The sequence below is a fragment of the Lissotriton helveticus genome, chromosome 9 (genome assembly GCF_964261635.1).
Source record: "Lissotriton helveticus chromosome 9, aLisHel1.1, whole genome shotgun sequence".
Classification (NCBI taxonomy): Eukaryota; Metazoa; Chordata; class Amphibia; order Caudata; family Salamandridae; genus Lissotriton; species Lissotriton helveticus.
The window spans coordinates 356459250-356476554 of record NC_136070.1 but is presented as its reverse complement, the minus strand read 5'-3'; the positions used below and the strand labels follow the sequence as shown (position 1 = coordinate 356476554).

General features: G+C 44.8%; 1 long non-coding RNA gene across 1 annotated transcript in view; it reads left to right on the top strand.

Annotated features, from left to right (window-relative positions):
• Positions 1-7742, top strand: part of LOC144782754 (uncharacterized) — a 161752-nt gene extending 154010 nt beyond the window's left edge. The window contains exon 4 of the long non-coding RNA XR_013601242.1: positions 7553-7742. This is a non-coding gene — a long non-coding RNA (uncharacterized LOC144782754). The remainder of the gene's footprint in view (positions 1-7552) is intronic.
• Positions 7743-17305: the final 9563 nt, after the last annotated feature.

Sequence of the window (17305 nt, the reverse complement as noted above, 5' to 3'; positions counted from 1 at the left end):
GAACTTTAGAACATTGTGTCCGATGGCTCGGACACCACACTGAAGTTGGGGACATTCGAACTCGTCCAGTGGTAAAGTACTCCAGGGACCACTATCCCTCCTTGGCCTCCATCGAGGGTGGCACAGAACAGGAGGCTAACGGGGGGAGAAGTGGTTGTGCGCTCTTGATGTTGTTTCCCCTACGGGTATACCCCAACCATGGGTACAAGTTGTGGGTGCTGCGGGGGGTAGAGAGGAGGGGCAGGGAGGGAACGGGTGGCTGCTGGCATGATTAGGATGCAGTAGTGGGAGGGGGGAAGAATATTGTTGAGAGGGGGTTTTGCTTTACAGGGGGGGAGTGCAGTTGTTTGGAATTTGTGGTATTATGCATCACCTGAGAAGAGATGGTACTACAGATAATACTATGGCATGTTGCAATTCTATAATGTTTTTTAGCTTATGGCGTGGTCAGGATCCAATGCGCAACTGAGCTGTATGTCATGGAATATCAGGGGCCTTAACAATGCCAAAAAATGTCGAAATGTGATTGCATACTTGGACCGTCACCAAGTTCAGATTGCCATGTTGCAGGAGACGCACATATCACCGCAGACACGCACCACATTTGCAAGCAAATGGGCCAACGCCCGCGTCTCTTCGTCCTACTCCACTTATGCAAGGGGGGTGGCTATCCTGATTAGGTGCACCGTGCCATTTTAAGTGTGTGGTGAATTATCAGATGTGGAGGGCCGCTTTGCTATGCTGAGGGGACGCCTAGGCCGCGACACCGTAACATTGGTGAACTGTTATGCACCTAATATAGATATGCCAATTTTTTTTACCACATTGTGGGGCAAAACACTGGACGTGGGGTCCCGGCATGTTATCTGGGGGCCAACTTCAATGTAGCGCTGGTACCTCACCTGGATAGGGCAGACGGAGTAACGCATTACAAGCCTAGATCCAGGGAGGCCCTGGTGGGTGTGATCTCGGAAGGTAATTTGATAGACAGCTGGCGATACCTACACCTCTCCGGAAAGAGGGCACGCACTTTACGTCACTGACAGGCACATGGGCGTGACTGGACTATTTTTTATGTCTAGAGAGATTAGTGTGGGGGTGACCAGGGTGGCACATTTACCAAGGACATACTCTGACCATAGTCCGGTCCTGGTACACTTACAGGTGCCTGGTTGGGACAACCCCCGACCACACTGGAGGCTACAGCCTGCGGCCCTGTTGGACATAGTGTTCCGCACTGAACTTGGCGAAGAGATAGCTGCTTTCTTCCCTCGAAACAAGGGGTCTGTGGACTCTGTCGAACACATTTGGGAGGCATTCAAGGTTACGATCAGAGGGTACTGCATATCGAAAAGCTTCGGAGTGCTACGCGACATTCAACTCACAATCCGCACACTCGATAGCGACCTGAAAGACTTGAAAGCTCGGATGGTAGCGGGAGATAATACTGAAACACACGCAGAGTTTAGGGATAAATTGACACGATCCGAGGAGGAAGCGGCCAGAGAGGCCAAGTTTAAGGGGAAATACTGGCAGGCGAGAAAATACTGTGAGGGAGACAGACCTGGCAAGGCCCTAGCAGTGTTGACACGTACCCCACACACTCATAATACACTTCTAGAGGTCATAGATGAACAGGGACAAACAATCAGAGACACAGATGATATATTGACTGTTTTCATGTCTCATTATCATGCGCTTTATACCACGGCCATGACCACTGATGTGTCGTATGATGACTTCCTTGGTGACGTAGCTCTTTGCTGGCTCAGTGACGTGGATAGGGCCTTCCTTGCCGCCCTTTTTGAATTGGACGAAATCAGAGATGCCATTATGTCACTCAAAATTGGTAAAGCACCCGGCTTAGATGGGATCCCAGCCGAGTTCTATGAAGCATATATAGACATCATGGCCCCTGTCCTCCATGAGGTCTTCGAAGAATCTTTGGCTGACGGGGTCCTTCCCTGCTCAATGCGTGAAGTGGTGATTACATCACTCCTGAAACCTGGCAAGAGCCCCAGCGCATGTGACTCCTATCGTCCGCTCTCGCTCTTAAATTGTGATGTAAAAATACTGGCAAAGGTGCTAGCCACCAGTCTGTCCCTCCTGATGACCCGGATCGTATTACCTGACCAGTCTGGGTTTGTCCCTAGTCGATCCACCTCCCATAACCTATGTACATTTTTCTCTCTGATCCGCGCGGTGCACCCTGATCTTCCAGTCGCAGCGATTTATTTAGATGCCACTAAGGCCTTCGATTCTGTCGAATGGCCGTACTTATTTGCCGTCCTGACCCGTATGGGATTCCCTAAATTATTTATCTCCTGGGTCCAGTTACTGTATACGCAACCATCAGCTAAGGTACTGATTAATGGACGCCTCTCTCCCTCCATTGCGATCACGAGAGGCACCCGACAGGGATGCCCGCTGTCCCCTCTCCTTTTTGCGATAGCCGTTGAGCCACTGGCTTGCAGGTTGCGTCAGTTGCACCGAGAGGGAGCAGTTCGCTGTTTCCAGCGTCAGATTGATGTGTCGCTATATGCAGACGACATGACGCTATTTGTCAAAGATCCGTTACATAACTTAAATCCTCTGCTGAGGGAATTTGTTGTCTTTGGCAGACTGTCTGGAGTGCGTATCAACTGGGCTAAGTCACAATTCTACCCCCTTACGGATGCGGTTGCTGAATTCCCACTTGACTTTCCTTTAGAGTGGTGTCGTTCGGACTTACGTTACCTTGGTATCCAAATTGCTTGTGATAAAGACGAAACATTGCGGCTAAACTACGGTGTGGCGATCACGAAACTTACCGCATCGATTGACCGCTGGATCTACCTCCCCCTGTCCATGGCGGGGAGGGCATCGCTTATCAAAATGGCGGTGCTACCCTGCTTTCTGTACCTTTTTCTTAATATCCCTTACTACCCGGGTGCGTTCTTTTGTAAGACATTGAAGACGGAACTGTGTCGATTATTCTGGGGGGGTAAACACCCACGATTGCGGTGGTCGACGCTGATTCAACCATATAAGGGGGGCTTCGATATACCCGATTTTGAAGCTTACTATTTATGTGCGCAGGCGCATTACGCCTATCATTGGATGATCCCCACTCCTTATATGCCTCAACTGGCAGTCGAAGACTGGATCGCGAATCCCCTTCCTCTCAATGGGCTCATACATTACCCAGTGACGTCCATAGAAACACCATATACCACTGTTAAGTGCACTATAGATGCCTGGCGCCGCATGGCTAAGATGCTGGGTTGGGCCCTGCCGTATTCTCCTCGGCTACCTCTGGCATACCACCCTAAGCTTGAGCTCCTACAGGAGCATGGCTTTCAATTGCTCTGTCGGCGCCTACAAGTCACCTGTTGGGGCAACCTCTTCTCCAATGGTCAGTTCAACTCTGCAGATCTGTTTTTTAAATCTCACAACCCTACTCCACTTGATTCGTTCTATTACATGCGACTGCGCCAAGGGATGAAGGAGATTCTGCCTGACTTTACCAATGTACCTGAGGTCCTCCCTCCATTACTCCATCATTTGTGCATTTTTTTCAACTTTGTTTCTCAATAATATCCCTTTTGTTTTTCCATCTACAATTACAGGCCGGGCCTTACCCTGTGCTGTACTTGGGAAAACAATGCACTCTTACCTTACCAATAAATCTACATCAGGCAGGCAGTGGCAACACCCAAGATTGATGGACGAGAGGACCAAGAGGAATGCCGAGATACAAATCCACAGTTTTGACCAGGATAACACAGTAACAGTATCAACTTTCATCATCTTTTAAAAAATGTGTTTCATTTTTTGGTCGACAATCTTTACAACAGTGTGTGTTCGTCTTCTTGTTGTTATTATTATCATTAGGTTTGCTCTCTGTTTATGATTCATCCCTACCAATATTTAAAATTTGTATTTGCTATCTGTAAAAGTAAGCCCGGAACAACTGAACAAAAACTGTATGTAATTCGGGTCTCTCTCCTTATCAATCATCATCATGCATGCATTTCCTTTTTCTCTCTTAAAATATTGATATGGATATGGCAGTCTACAGAGTTTGTTGTTTGTCCTTGCGTACTGTTTTGCATTTTCAAACCTTTCCCCAAACCCCCCTTCCCATCCATTCAACAAACCCTAACCCTCTTCCCCTGGGCTGTGTGACTTATTGAGGTGTGACTAAATTAAATGTACACCAATATTTTGTCACACGCTTGCTGGGGCGGATGTGGCAAAAGCAACAGTACTTCAATATCAAGGCAGAGCGAAGATCTTCTTCTGCTTTCCCACCCATGAGCAGTATATTTTAGAGGTGATTTTTATTTACCAAAGGAACATATACATCCGCATTAATTGCCGGCATTGATTGGATTTGTTGTCATTCTCATACACAGCACTAACTGTTACGCTTGTGTCGAGTGTACTGTAGACCTAGTCAAGTGACTCGACACAACTATAGTTTTAAATCTGTCTAGTAGGCTATCCCCAGCACCATTATGTTTTGTTGTAAAATATTTTTGCATATTATTATTGCTCAGTAAGTTCTGTACTGTACTTCATTCTACTACTCCTCGAACAGTCTCTCTCAGGCAACTGACTGTCTCATTTTCCTTTTTCGCAAATGCTGCTGCCCTGCCAGTGTCTACTACTACTACTACCACCACCACAATCATGGCATGTTAGGAAAGGAAACCATCATCACCATGCAGCCATTGCTGTGCCTAAGTTAAACATCAAGCAAATGTAAGAGAAGTTTGGGGGAGGAATAATTAATAATGGACATGTTTTCAATCAATTCACACACCCCTTTGAGTATAGTTAAAGAATGCATAGACTAGAAGAGAGAGACTGACAGTACTAGTAGGACAACTCAATCAGTGAGGGGTGCGGCATCTATCTGTTTGTGTTTTACACAGTCAGCCAATTATTTAAATCAAACATTAACTATGGGCGAACCTGCACCAGCAAGGAAACAGTGTGATGTAAAACAGTAACCCCACCCACAAAACATTAACAACATTGTATGTAAAGTAGAAATATTGATTTAATATAACCCTAACAAAAATAAACTATGTAAAAAAAACACAAAAGCTGACCCACCCCTCTCCCTCACCCCAACCAATGTCTGTAAAGAAAAAGTCCAACCAAATGTCCAATTGTCCAAAACTCCAACGCCCAATTACCACCCACCAAAACAATAAATAAAAAAGGGGCAATAAACAGGGTCTCCTATCTCCGGCGGGATTGTCTTTGGAGGACACGCACTGCCTCCTCAAGTAGGGCGACGCAGCGCTTTAGAGCACGGCAGTTGCAGCCACAGTGGGGGGAGCACCAGTGATGGAAAGGCGGCGGGCGACCGCCAGACGGTGGCGCCGTACTGCTGGAGGGTGGTGGCTGGGACGCCACCTTTCCATCGTTGGCTGTGGATCCCAGGGAAACATTTACACGCGAGGCTGCCCAGTATCATGTGTGGGCGCCTGTGATGCTTCATTTAAAATCATTTATCTTATAATCTATCCTGTACTTGTGATTTACACTTGTTTTAATCAAGTTAAGTGCTATTCGTCTTACTGGACAGTTTCTAACAGTTTTCGAACAAAACAGACCCAGCCCTATATTTCTAGAGATTTATCCACGTTTCTGGCTGGTACATCATACATGATCAGACATTTCTCGGAGCTCTTATTCCACCATCTTGCGTTGCCGTATATCCTCAACTTTGCAAAGCTCTTATTAGTTGTTCCATACACCTACAGAATGTCGCCTAGCTCATCGTACCTATTTTATATCTAACATTTTTAGAAATTTGAAGTGGTTCTCCTGAAGAAGGCGTACGATATGCCGAAATGTGCGTAGAGGTCGCCATCCTACCTACTCAGTCTTTACAACCCTTGATTATATTTTATCATTAGATGCTGATATTTATGTTTTTTATGTTTTTTATGATTTGATGCAATAATTGTTTGACATGTATTGTTATTTTTTATATGTTGGACAGTAAGATTGTTTTATATCTCAGAATTCTTTTATATATGCAATAATAAAATGAAAACACTTTTTTAATTTTGGTTGTTTGTTAGTAAACTGAGATTCTGTTTATTATCCTGCTTGTGTCTAACCTGATATGATATGGGTATCCAGTTGCCTAGGAATTGTTACTATTTAAAATATTGTTGCCCTGTCCTAGGAACAGTTACTAGTTTCAGGGGGTCCCTTTTTCATCTTATCTCCATAAAACTTTCAAAGCGGAGTTGAAATCAGATAGAAGAGGCCATTGGCTACTCAATACTCCCACCCCTAATGCCTTTCCTAATGCCAATTAAAGGGTGTCTTGACTCTTCAAACGTTCACAACAACTCTTACTTACTTAGGGCATCATTAGGATGGTGGGCCCTCACTCTAAAAGGGACCGCCCGCCATAAGGGCAGGGGACCCGTGGGGGCAATTAGGATGCGCCCGCCACAGTGGCGGGCCCATCCTGTATTTCTAACATTGCGGCCGCTGCAATGCTAAAAATACATGTTGTGCTTTTCAAAGCACAACGTGACAGGCACCGTGCGGTGTCTTCCACATTGTGCTTTGAAAGGCAGGGGGGTACCTATGCACCCCCCGGAGTCGGGCCCCCAAGCATACTCCGTATGCCTTTCCGTGCCGGCAATGCCGCCACGGAAACGCATTCCAAAATGCACATTCTAATATGGCCGCCACCATATTGAACCCTTTTCTGCCCGGTCGACATGTCGACCGTGCGCAAAAGCGGCAGACGGTCTTTCCATCCGCCATGGACACCCCAGCCATTGTAATATGGCGGGGGGTCTTTTCTACAGGGATGGCGGGTGGTTTGACCCGCCTACCGCCGGCTCGGCGTGGGCAATCCGCCCACCATCCTAATGGGGCCCTAAGTCTCAGCAGTACAGTATACATACAGTATACCCTTGCAGTGAGTGTAATGTCAATAGTTAAGGATTATGAATCTAATTTTCCACCACCCGCCACTGGTGCTGGCTCGCCCCCTGCAGTTCCATCCGCAACTGTCGCATCCTCGCCAGCCGCGTCACCTTTGCCACTGGCCCTGGCACTGGTGGTCGGTAGAGCGCCTAGAAACAACATTACACATTTTTTAGGTGTCATATACACTTCCCCTTATTGGTCAGTAGCAAGATTGAAAAATGAGTTAATAGTATACAATACATCACTAGTACAAATCAGGTAGTACTAGAGTAGACACTAGTAGTTATATGATCCCTAGGGTCATTCTAGTTTTTGCTTAGTTAGACCGAGCCATGCAACCACTTTACCTTTGTGTCTTTTATTTTTGCACACGTGACGTTACCTCGCAGCTTGTTGTATAAGACACCTTTGAGCCCACATGACCTCATACTGCTACTGTCTAAGCGCTGCGTACAAGGTCAACCAAAACATTAACAAGCCACTTTTTTATGAAGTTCTGGTGTTAGTCCATATTGCTTATCCATAAAAATGCTACACTTTTTGGCACGGCTGAGAAATGCTTGCAATATACTAACGCGGGCCATTTTTCTCCTTTCAGACGGAAGATTCCCTTCTACGAACCAGAGCTTTTCAGAGCTTATGATGTAACAACTACCAGTACTAGGTCCTTCTAAAGTGAGGGTTCCCCAGAATTTGCTCAGAGATCTTCATTCATAATTTTATATAAACTATATTCCTACCAAGGGGATGGTGGTGCTTCCACCACTGTTCAGTTATCATGATTTCCCTTTTTTTTCCTATGGACTTCTAGTTGTTGTAACTGTAAGTAAGTGTAACAATGTTTATTGTTTTAATGTAAATTATTTTCCTGTTGGTGCTGCATTATAGAACAACGTAGATAGCTTGTCAATTCAAAATAAAACTTTTGAACTTACATAGACTCGGTGGTATTTGGTGTGGACTTACACGAGTGAGCTAGCGAAAGGAAAGGTGTGCATGTGCATTGCTTCCATGACTGAGAGGTTGGGTGTGTTATGTTCTGGGTTGTCTACTTGTTGGGTATCTTGGGGGGAGGGTTTGGAGAGCTAATAGTTATGAAGAGACACCACTATAACTAGTCGAGCAGGGGATTGTGGTGGGTTCTTAACTTCTGATTGAGGTGTGAGGAAGGTCCAACCTCCCATCACCAACATCCTATTTTCTTGTACAAAGTTCTGTATGTGTAAAATCCCTACAATATTAGTAGTATGTCCTATCCTATCAAAATAGTAATAAATCTGGTTGGGCATTTGTGGGTGGGAATTGTCGAAAAGCCTCAAGATTAACAAAGACTCAAGATCAATAAGACTAGAAGTAGTACAAGAGGACAACCCAAAGGAATGGACTCAATGGCTAGAGCTACTGGTGAATCTGAATTTTATTTAAAACCTTTTAAATAAAGAGTGGCCAACTGGGCAAGCTTAGCTACTACAAACAGACTAATAGTAGTAGTACAGATAGTCATCATAGCAGAGGCAGTTAGAGGCAGGGATAACAAGAATTTCTAAACAGATAGTACAGATCGAAGGATAATTGTTGGTAAAAAATAACATTAGGAAATGGAAACAATAGTTCGGAAAAAACATGGTGCAGTAAAAGTCTGGAATAAGAATTATTAATATTAAAAACAAGAAGACTTACTAGGGCCAGCAGAAGAGCCCTCATCGGTGTCCTCCTGTTACTGCTGTTGCGCTCCTCCTGCTGACTGCGAACCTGTCTGCCTGCCCCTGGTTGCTGAACAGGAAGGAAATAAGAAAGAGACAAACATTGATGATTGGTGTGAAACAAATAAACTATTTTTAAAAGTCGGTCAAAAAAACATTTATGTATACAACAATTGCAATAAATAATTTTACAGATCTCATCTGGTCAACAAGTAGTATCAGGGGGATTCACGGATCGACTACTTACTATTTATCAACACTAATCCAGTCTTCCATTCTGATTCCAGAATACTAACTAAGCCTAAGTAGTACGTACCACCTGACCTAGCCCACCTATTCCAGGCATGCCAATTGTACATTAAGTACGCATTTCCACTTCTTTTAGTCCTCAACAATGCATATGGTCAAATGGAGGACACATGACTACATTTTTGTATACACCAAATTTTTGGTTGATTGATTGATGTTGATGTTCTGCTAGTGCTAAGCCTATTACCACTCATTGCACAAACTAGAAATGGTTCTACTAAAGACTGGAGTACTAGCAGCACGTGACCAACAGAGGGGGCATCACACATACCACTGAAAATTTACAAACTCATACAAAGTAACTAAACCTAAATATCAATCCGCCCCTATCTCTTAGTGACAGGACAAAGTAAGGACTAGAGTCACTATAGCATTACTTAACTTAATTTGTCTAAAATAAACTCTTACATAAGCACGCTAAGCGAGCGCAAATGCAAAGTTGCAAACAAGTAAGATTAGTCGTGCAGAAGAGCACCTGTGTCATCATAACAATCACAGAAGACTTTTAAAAAATATATATTTTTATTTTATTTTGACAATAAAATAACACATAGAACATAATATGAGTACTTGACATGATCAGTTGTAGAGCAATTTTAGTCGGCCAGTGCTTCTGATACATATCCACTACAGGGCTATACATTGAGGGACATGAAAGATTCAATTGTATATAGATCATGACATCAAACACACACATTTCCTGTACAACGCCAAATGGGTCATAGGTTACCTCATTCAGGGTTCTTCCCTCCGCCTCCCAGACAATAAACCCTCATTCTCTGCCTCTCCCTCCAACTCTAAGCCATAATATTTCATCCATGGTGTCCATATTTTCTTAAATTTCCGTGGGCAGCCCCTAGCTTTGTATGTCACCTGTTCTGCAACCATGTACAGGTCTAAACGCGTCCTCTATTCCTTTAGTGTGGGCGTTTGTTGCACACCCCAATACCTCGCCATGTCACACTTGGCCACTACTAGTCCCAGGTTAGCCAGTAGTAATTTCTGTCGTGGGATCTCTACCTCTGTGGAAATACCTAAAAGAAAGAACTTCGGCTCCATTTCTATCTGGACCTCAAGTATACTATTAAGTTCATTCACAATCTTGCCCAATAGTTCTGGATTGCCCTTCACTCCCATATGGTATGTATGAAAGTCCCATCCATCCCATAACATCTAAGGCATTTTGGACGATCCGCTTTCCCCATTTTGTGAAGTCGGGTTCTGTCAAAATATGTTCTACGTAACATTTTACATTGAATGAGGCGTAATCGAAGCGTGATTGCCACCTCCCGAGGGTGCATGAAAGCGGCCTCCCAATCTATGTCTTCCAATGTTCCGGTAGTCTCCTCCCACTTGGTTCGAAGTGGACCAAGCTTATCCGGCATATTATTGAGTAAGGTTTTATATGTATAGGAAACAGCTTTAGCCGGGATCTCCTCTTTAAGTAGGTGACCCTCCAATGGGGCATACTCTGGTATTGCCTCCCCATCTAATCCCTCCGCCATCCATGCATGTTTTAAACAAAAATATGCATAAATTTGTGTAGCGTGGAGTTGATATCTGTCTTTGAGTGTCTAAAACGGGGCCAACACCCCCCTCTCTGGAAGGTCCCCTATCTTGGAAATGCCAATTAGGTCCCACTTTTTAAAACGTCTAAGCTTCCCTATTTTGGACAATCTATTCCCTTCCCATATCGGGGTCTCCCTGGTGCACTTCTTGTCCTATTGCATTTGCCTATCTGCTTGTTTCCAAGCCTCCAGTGTCCTCTGGGTTGCCCTGAAGTAGTTGCCTGCTGCCCTTCCCACCATATATATAGTGAAGATATGTACGATTTCTGAATTGTGATCGTTCTAGCCTTTATGTCGAATGGACTCCTTGTATATGGATCCACTCATTAATAACACGAAGGCGGGATGCCTTATAATATGCCCTGATGTCTAGAAGAGGCAGACCACCATTATAGACACTTCTTTGCAAGGTTTGGAGTGCCACTCGTGGGTAGGCCCCATCCCATAGAAGCAAGCGTACCTCACTATCTATTTGATTGAACAATGTGTCTGGGATTTTATGATGAATATTTTGCAGCACATAGAGCAGCTGTGGAAGCGTGATCATTTTATACATGGCTGCCCTTCCCATAATAGTTAGGGGGAGTTTGCGCCACCTCTTGACATCCTCTTGAAAATTGTGGATAACTCTCTTAACATTACATGCCAGGCTTTCTGTGACAATAGTGGTAATGTAAAGGCCAAGATATGTTAAGCCTTCCGTTGACCAACGTAAACAATCAGGGAGCCCCTGTGGTTCCACCGCCCCCCCAATTGGGTACAGTGTGGATTTACTCCAATTGATTTTGTATCCCGCATGCTTCCCGTATACCTCAAAAATCTGCAAGATTTGGGGGAGGGTCACACTGGGGTCGGTCACATATAATAAAATATCATCTGCATATAAAGATATGCGTTCCTCTTTGAGTGTTCTGGCATCGTCTATGAACCCACCTTATCCAGGTGCAGTTCTGATAACACAGGCAAGGGGTTCCAAAATAAGAGCAAAAAGTAATGGGGAAAGGGGACATGCCTGTCTAGTTCCCCGATGTATTGGCCAAGGTTCAGATAGAGCCCCGTTGACCCGAGCCCTAGCCATGGGTTTCGTATAAAGTAGCGCTATCCAATCTCGGAAACTTGTCCCGAATCCAAATTTCTCCAGAACATACCTCATAAAGGGCCAATGAATGGTGTTGAATGCTTTCTCAGCCTCTAGGGATAGCAGTAAATGTGCAGTGTCCCAATCTTGAACTGCATCCATCCAATTGGCCACCCTGCGTAGATTATAACGAGTGGCATGCTTCGGCATAAAGCCGTATTGATCGTCTTGAATCAGTGATGTAATTACCCTTATGAGGCGTGTAGTGAGGATGGTGGCTAGAATTTGAGTTTTAATGTTCAACAATGATATAGGACGGTAGGACCCGCATTCATCTGGGGGTTTCCCGTCCTTGTGAATAACAACTACAATCGCCTCTCTAAGATCAGCAGGGAGCAACCCTTCCTCTTTAGATTCCTTGAACATCTTAAGTAGGTGCGGGCCAAAAGAGAGGTATGCTTTTTAAAGAATTCTCCTGGAAGGCCATTGGGACCCGGGGCTTTCCCCAGTTTCAACCTGTTCATAGCTTCTAACACCTCTCCCAGTGATCACAGAAGACTTTTAAACGTAATTTACCTGTAATGTAGCAGCAGCATTCTAGCTGGTTGGAAAAAAAAGATATTCGCAATATATAACACAGAGCAGAAGAACAGACACAAAGTAGTAATAATTAAATAGTTACTCACCAAGACCCGGGACCTCCATTCCTAGCAGGTACAGCAGGTCCTGCTCCCGGTCCAGGATATCGGACCACCGGTGCGTCAGTTGGTTCTGGGTGCGCCGGACCCGAGAGCAGCGAAACACTGCCCAGCGCACCTTCCCCCACCACTGCCGACGCTCCCGGAGCCCGGACCCGGACCCAGGGCTGCCACCTGCTGCCAGGGTTAAGGGGAGGTGGTGCTGCACAAGGAAAACAAGTGCAGCCAACTCCACCTCCCTCCCCAAATAAGGCCCGTGCCTGCACCCCTTGTGGGCGGGCGGTCTCGGCTCTGGCTCCTGTGTCAAGCCCTTTGACCCTTAGACATGGTTCTGGGGTAGACGGAGTAGGAAAGAAAAGGTAAAAAAAATTAAAAAGTAAGTAAAAGAAATGAAAAGAGCAGGCAATAGAAAAAGAGTGAAAAAGTAGTTAAAAACACACAAAAAGTAGAAAAAAACAAAAATATAGAAGCAGGAAAATAGTCAGAGAGATAATAAATAAAAAAGATTTTAAAAAGTGTCTAGAAACAAAGGATTGAAAAGATACAGGGAGAATTCAAAAGCAGGCCGCGGAACCATAGCAATAGAGTGAAAAACAAGATGGCCGCGCCCATTGCGACCGCGTGGGCAAGTTCGCGTGATAATTTTCTTCCTGAGATCGCAAAAAGCGTCATGAACACGTAAAAGCGTTCCCGAACAGGAAATACGTATCGCGAACGGGCGCGAGCATGCATTGCGCGATCCGGAACAGGAAATAAGCATGGCGAGCGGGCGGGACAAGTGAAAACAAGATGGCTGCGCCCATAGGCGACCGCATGGGCAAGTTGGCGAGACATTTTCAACGCGATCATGCAGAAAATATCGCGAACAGGCGGGAAAAAATGTAAGCATCTACGCGATATTTCCGCGTGTTTGGGGAGATTTTTTACATTTTCGCGATAGTTTGCGAAAGAGAATTTAGCAAATTACGCCCACCCCTAGTTGTGATGATGGCGGGCAGCAGGTTAATCCAGGTAGGCAAGTAATGCGATTAAGGGCACAATAACATGGTTCAGTTGCAAAGCAGCCAGTGGTTTTGCACACTGACTGCTTTCCAAACGCACATGAGGACTGAACTACGACTGAATTACTAACTAGATTGTAAAATCACTGTTTTCATGGAGTCAGAAAAAAATCCTTCTTCAATAATGTGAATGTGGCAAGATTGTTTTGCAACTCCCTGTGAATGGATGGGAATGCGGGAATGGAGGCGTTCAAGGGACAACAGGCCATGATCTCCCCCTTACATTCACTGAATGGCAACATTAAAAAAAATATGCTCTCAAAAATAAAAGTAATCATTCAGATAATAATATCTGAGGAAGCATACTGTTGTTCCCTCGATGCCCAAAGTTGGCATTCACAAAGTGGAAGCAGTCAATCCCTCAGTTTCCCCTTCGAATGTGACTTCCACCTGCTTTCACAGGTTGGTATTCAAAAAATGGCTTGTGACTGCAAACGAGGTCGCAAACCATTGACACATATTATTATGACTCTGAAGGAGGAGGGGTTTTCCTCATTCATGCCTCCACCGCCTTCCTATTGAAAGTCGCAAAGCACTTTTGAGAATTTAAAAGTAATTTCCGATTGGCAGTGCGTTGTTTGTACATTGCAACTTGCCTTTTTGCAAGAACAAAGCCTATGATTTTGTGAATCACAGGCTTTGTTACCACAAACAGGCTTAGTACGTGCAGCCCTAAAATCGAGGCATACATGAGAATATATTACGTTACAATGCAAACAACAACAACGCATGCTTTTACAACTTGGTTTTTACATCGCAACTACCACATTGCATGATTTTACAACGCATTTTTAAAAACTACAATTACAACGCATTCCATTACAGCGCATACCATTACAATGCATAATACTTTTAGGGCAACAGTAGGGTAAGTGTTGGATAGTTGAGGGGTTTAAATTACTATTCTCATTCCAGACCCCAGACTTTTAGATCACTTATGGGAAAATCAAGAGGAACCTTTGCCAAGGAGAAGAGGCGGAGAAGCTGAGGAGGAATACTGTCCCTGTGCTGTTTGCTGTCTGGGGTTGGCCTGCAGTGGCTACTTGCTGCCAAGGAAAGGAGAAAAGGACTTTGCTGCTTGCTTTGTCCCCCTGCTTGAAGAAAGGATCTCCAAGGGCTTGGACTGAGCTTGCTCCCTGTTCTACAGGTGTCAGGAACATCAAAGACCTCACCATGTCTGTGGGTACTATCTCTGATCGTCTCCGCAGAACATAAAGGGTAACCGACTTTCATCGAGTCCGTCGCATGATTCCGCGTCCTGAAAGCACTGTCGAGAGCAACCCCTCGCTTTGCAACACAACCCTGGTCTCACGACTCCGTCAACAAGCTGCTGCTTGCACTGCCTCCTGTGGGCATCGCACTCTGCACGCTTCGCTGCACGCTGCAAGAACGTCACCGACTCCTTCGCTACCCGACTCAACATCGACCGGCTCCGTCGCCGCACCGTGACCTGCCTGCACCGCAGTGAGCATCGTTTCAACCTTCAACGCAAGTCCTGGTCTCACCGACTTCGTTAATGAGCCGCTGCCTGCACAGAATCGTGAGGACATTGTCTCCGCAACGCTCCGTTTCATAACACAACCACAATGTTTGCCATGACTGACTCGCACGGACGTGTTGGTCGCAACAAGAAAGGTACTGTGTCCGAGTCTGTTGATGCTTTACCTGGCCCATATTGACGCATTCACTGGAATTGTTAGACTCTTTTGTATTCAGTATTGTTGTAGCACTAGGAAGAGCTACAGAGTCGGAGGAACTGTAATTTATTGATTTTCCTGCAATTTAATGATTATTTTGCACCAGTACTATTTTTCAAGAATATTGTATGTTGGATTTTTATCGTATTTGGTCTTGTTGGTTTAGATAAAGATTTGCTATTTTTCTAAACTAGCGTGGTGTCCATTTGTAGTTGTTTTCATTGTATTACTGTATGTGTTCACAAATGCTTAACACACTGCCTCTGAGATAAGCCTGTCTGCTCATGCCAAGCTACTAATGGGGTGAGCAGGGGTTATTTCAGGAGAGTATCCCCCTTACCCTGACTAGAAGCAAGGGTCCCTATTTGGACAAAGGTACCTACCGCTGCCAACTAGAGACCCCTATTTCTAACAGCGACCTTACTAAGATAGAGAGCTAAAAGGGATTATGGAAGCATCAGATTTCAGCAACTGAGCCAAAGGTTCTATATATATGTAAAATAATAAAGGTGAGAGAGGGCAACCCTGCCATGCCCCTCTTAATATACTGAAACTGGAGGTCAGAGTGCCATTGAAGAGGCTCCTAGCCGACGCCCCCTCATAAGCCACCCTAAGTGTATATAAAAAGTTAGGTCTCAATCCCATTACTCTCAATTTCGAATTGCCGGTCGAGGAAACACTGTTGCCAACATTATACTATATATTATCAAGAGTACTGATCGTTACTGTGTTTTTGGACGAAATTGTAGAACTTACATTTGCATGGAAATTGGTTTTGAGATCTCAAGGTGTCTTCTACCTATACCTTGTAAGACCTCCTTGTTTCCAATACGCGGGCAGAACTTGCCTTAAATTTAAATTACAAAGCCATGATGAAGTTCCAGCTGTGGAATGAAATGCATTGGCTAATGTCCAATTCTTATTTGCTATGACAATAAAGAGATTTTCTGGATACACTTGGAGTAAATTGACTTTGATTTGTTGCACCTTCCCTTCTGTACAAAGTTTGCTTATCTGGTTTCCAGCGGAGCGGAATTGCGGCAAGAGTTTTATAGAGCGCGAACTTGACCCGTTAGGGTTCTCAGAGCGCTTTACAGGAAAATATAGCAATAACCAGAACAGGTTTAACATCAATCAGTTACGGATCGAATAGTATGAGACAAGGTGCAGGATACATGAGGGAGATAAGGGCATGTATTTACAGGTTACATATCCAAATACACATGACACAATAACATATTACAGATTACATTTACAAATGTTCAAGACAAGTCTCCAAGTTTCTGATGGGGTAACTAAATAATCCGAAGGAAGGCTATAAACAGCCATAGATCTGGGCCATGGTGATGGTGGAGGCCAGGTTTAAGCTAGAAATTTACCAACAAGGAAGGTTTTGGCCTCCGTTTTGAAGCGAGTCAGAGAGGGGATTCTTCTGATGTTAGGTGGGAGAGAGTTCCATATTCTTGGAGCAGATCCAAAGCGAAAGCGTGCAGGTTGGAGCAGGAGGTCTCTGGCAAATCGGGTGTTTCTGATTCCTCCTGAGATCTCAAGTTTCTGCGCCAGATAAGCAGGGGATTTAGAGTTTAAAGCTTTGTGCGTGATGCAAGCTACTTTGAACTGTATTCTTGCTTCCAAGGGCAGCCAGTTGAGAGCTTTCAGGTGTGGGGAAATATGGTTGTATTTCCTCATGCCGATGAGTAGTCTGGCGGCTGCATTGAGGCAGGCTCTTAGAGGTGCCAGGGAGATCTTGGGTAACCCAGAGAGGGAAGAACAGCCATATTCCAATCTGGAGATGACCAGTGTTTGGACTGCCATTTTTAGATCTTGAGCTTAGAGGAAGGGTTTCAAATTCCTAAGGTAGCACAGGTGGAATCTGGTTGATTTAGCCATCGAATTGATGTGGTCCCGCATGTTCAGGTTGCTGTCAAGGGTGATTCCCAAGGGTTTGGCCAAATTCACGATGATTGGTGGGCAGTTTAAGGCTGTGATAGTCTTGATCCATGATTGAATCTCAAGGTTGGTATTGGGTGGGGAGATCAGGAGAAATTCTGTTTTCTTTGCGTTGAGTTTGAGTTCATTAGATGCGAGCCTTTGGACAGTAAGTTTCAGGGCTTTGTTCAGGGAGAGAACCTCTACAAGAGATGAGGTTTTGATGCAGATCTGAGTGTCATCAGCGTACATATGATAGGAGATATTAGCAGTGCGTAATACCTCAGTAAGCGGTTCCAGGTAGAGGT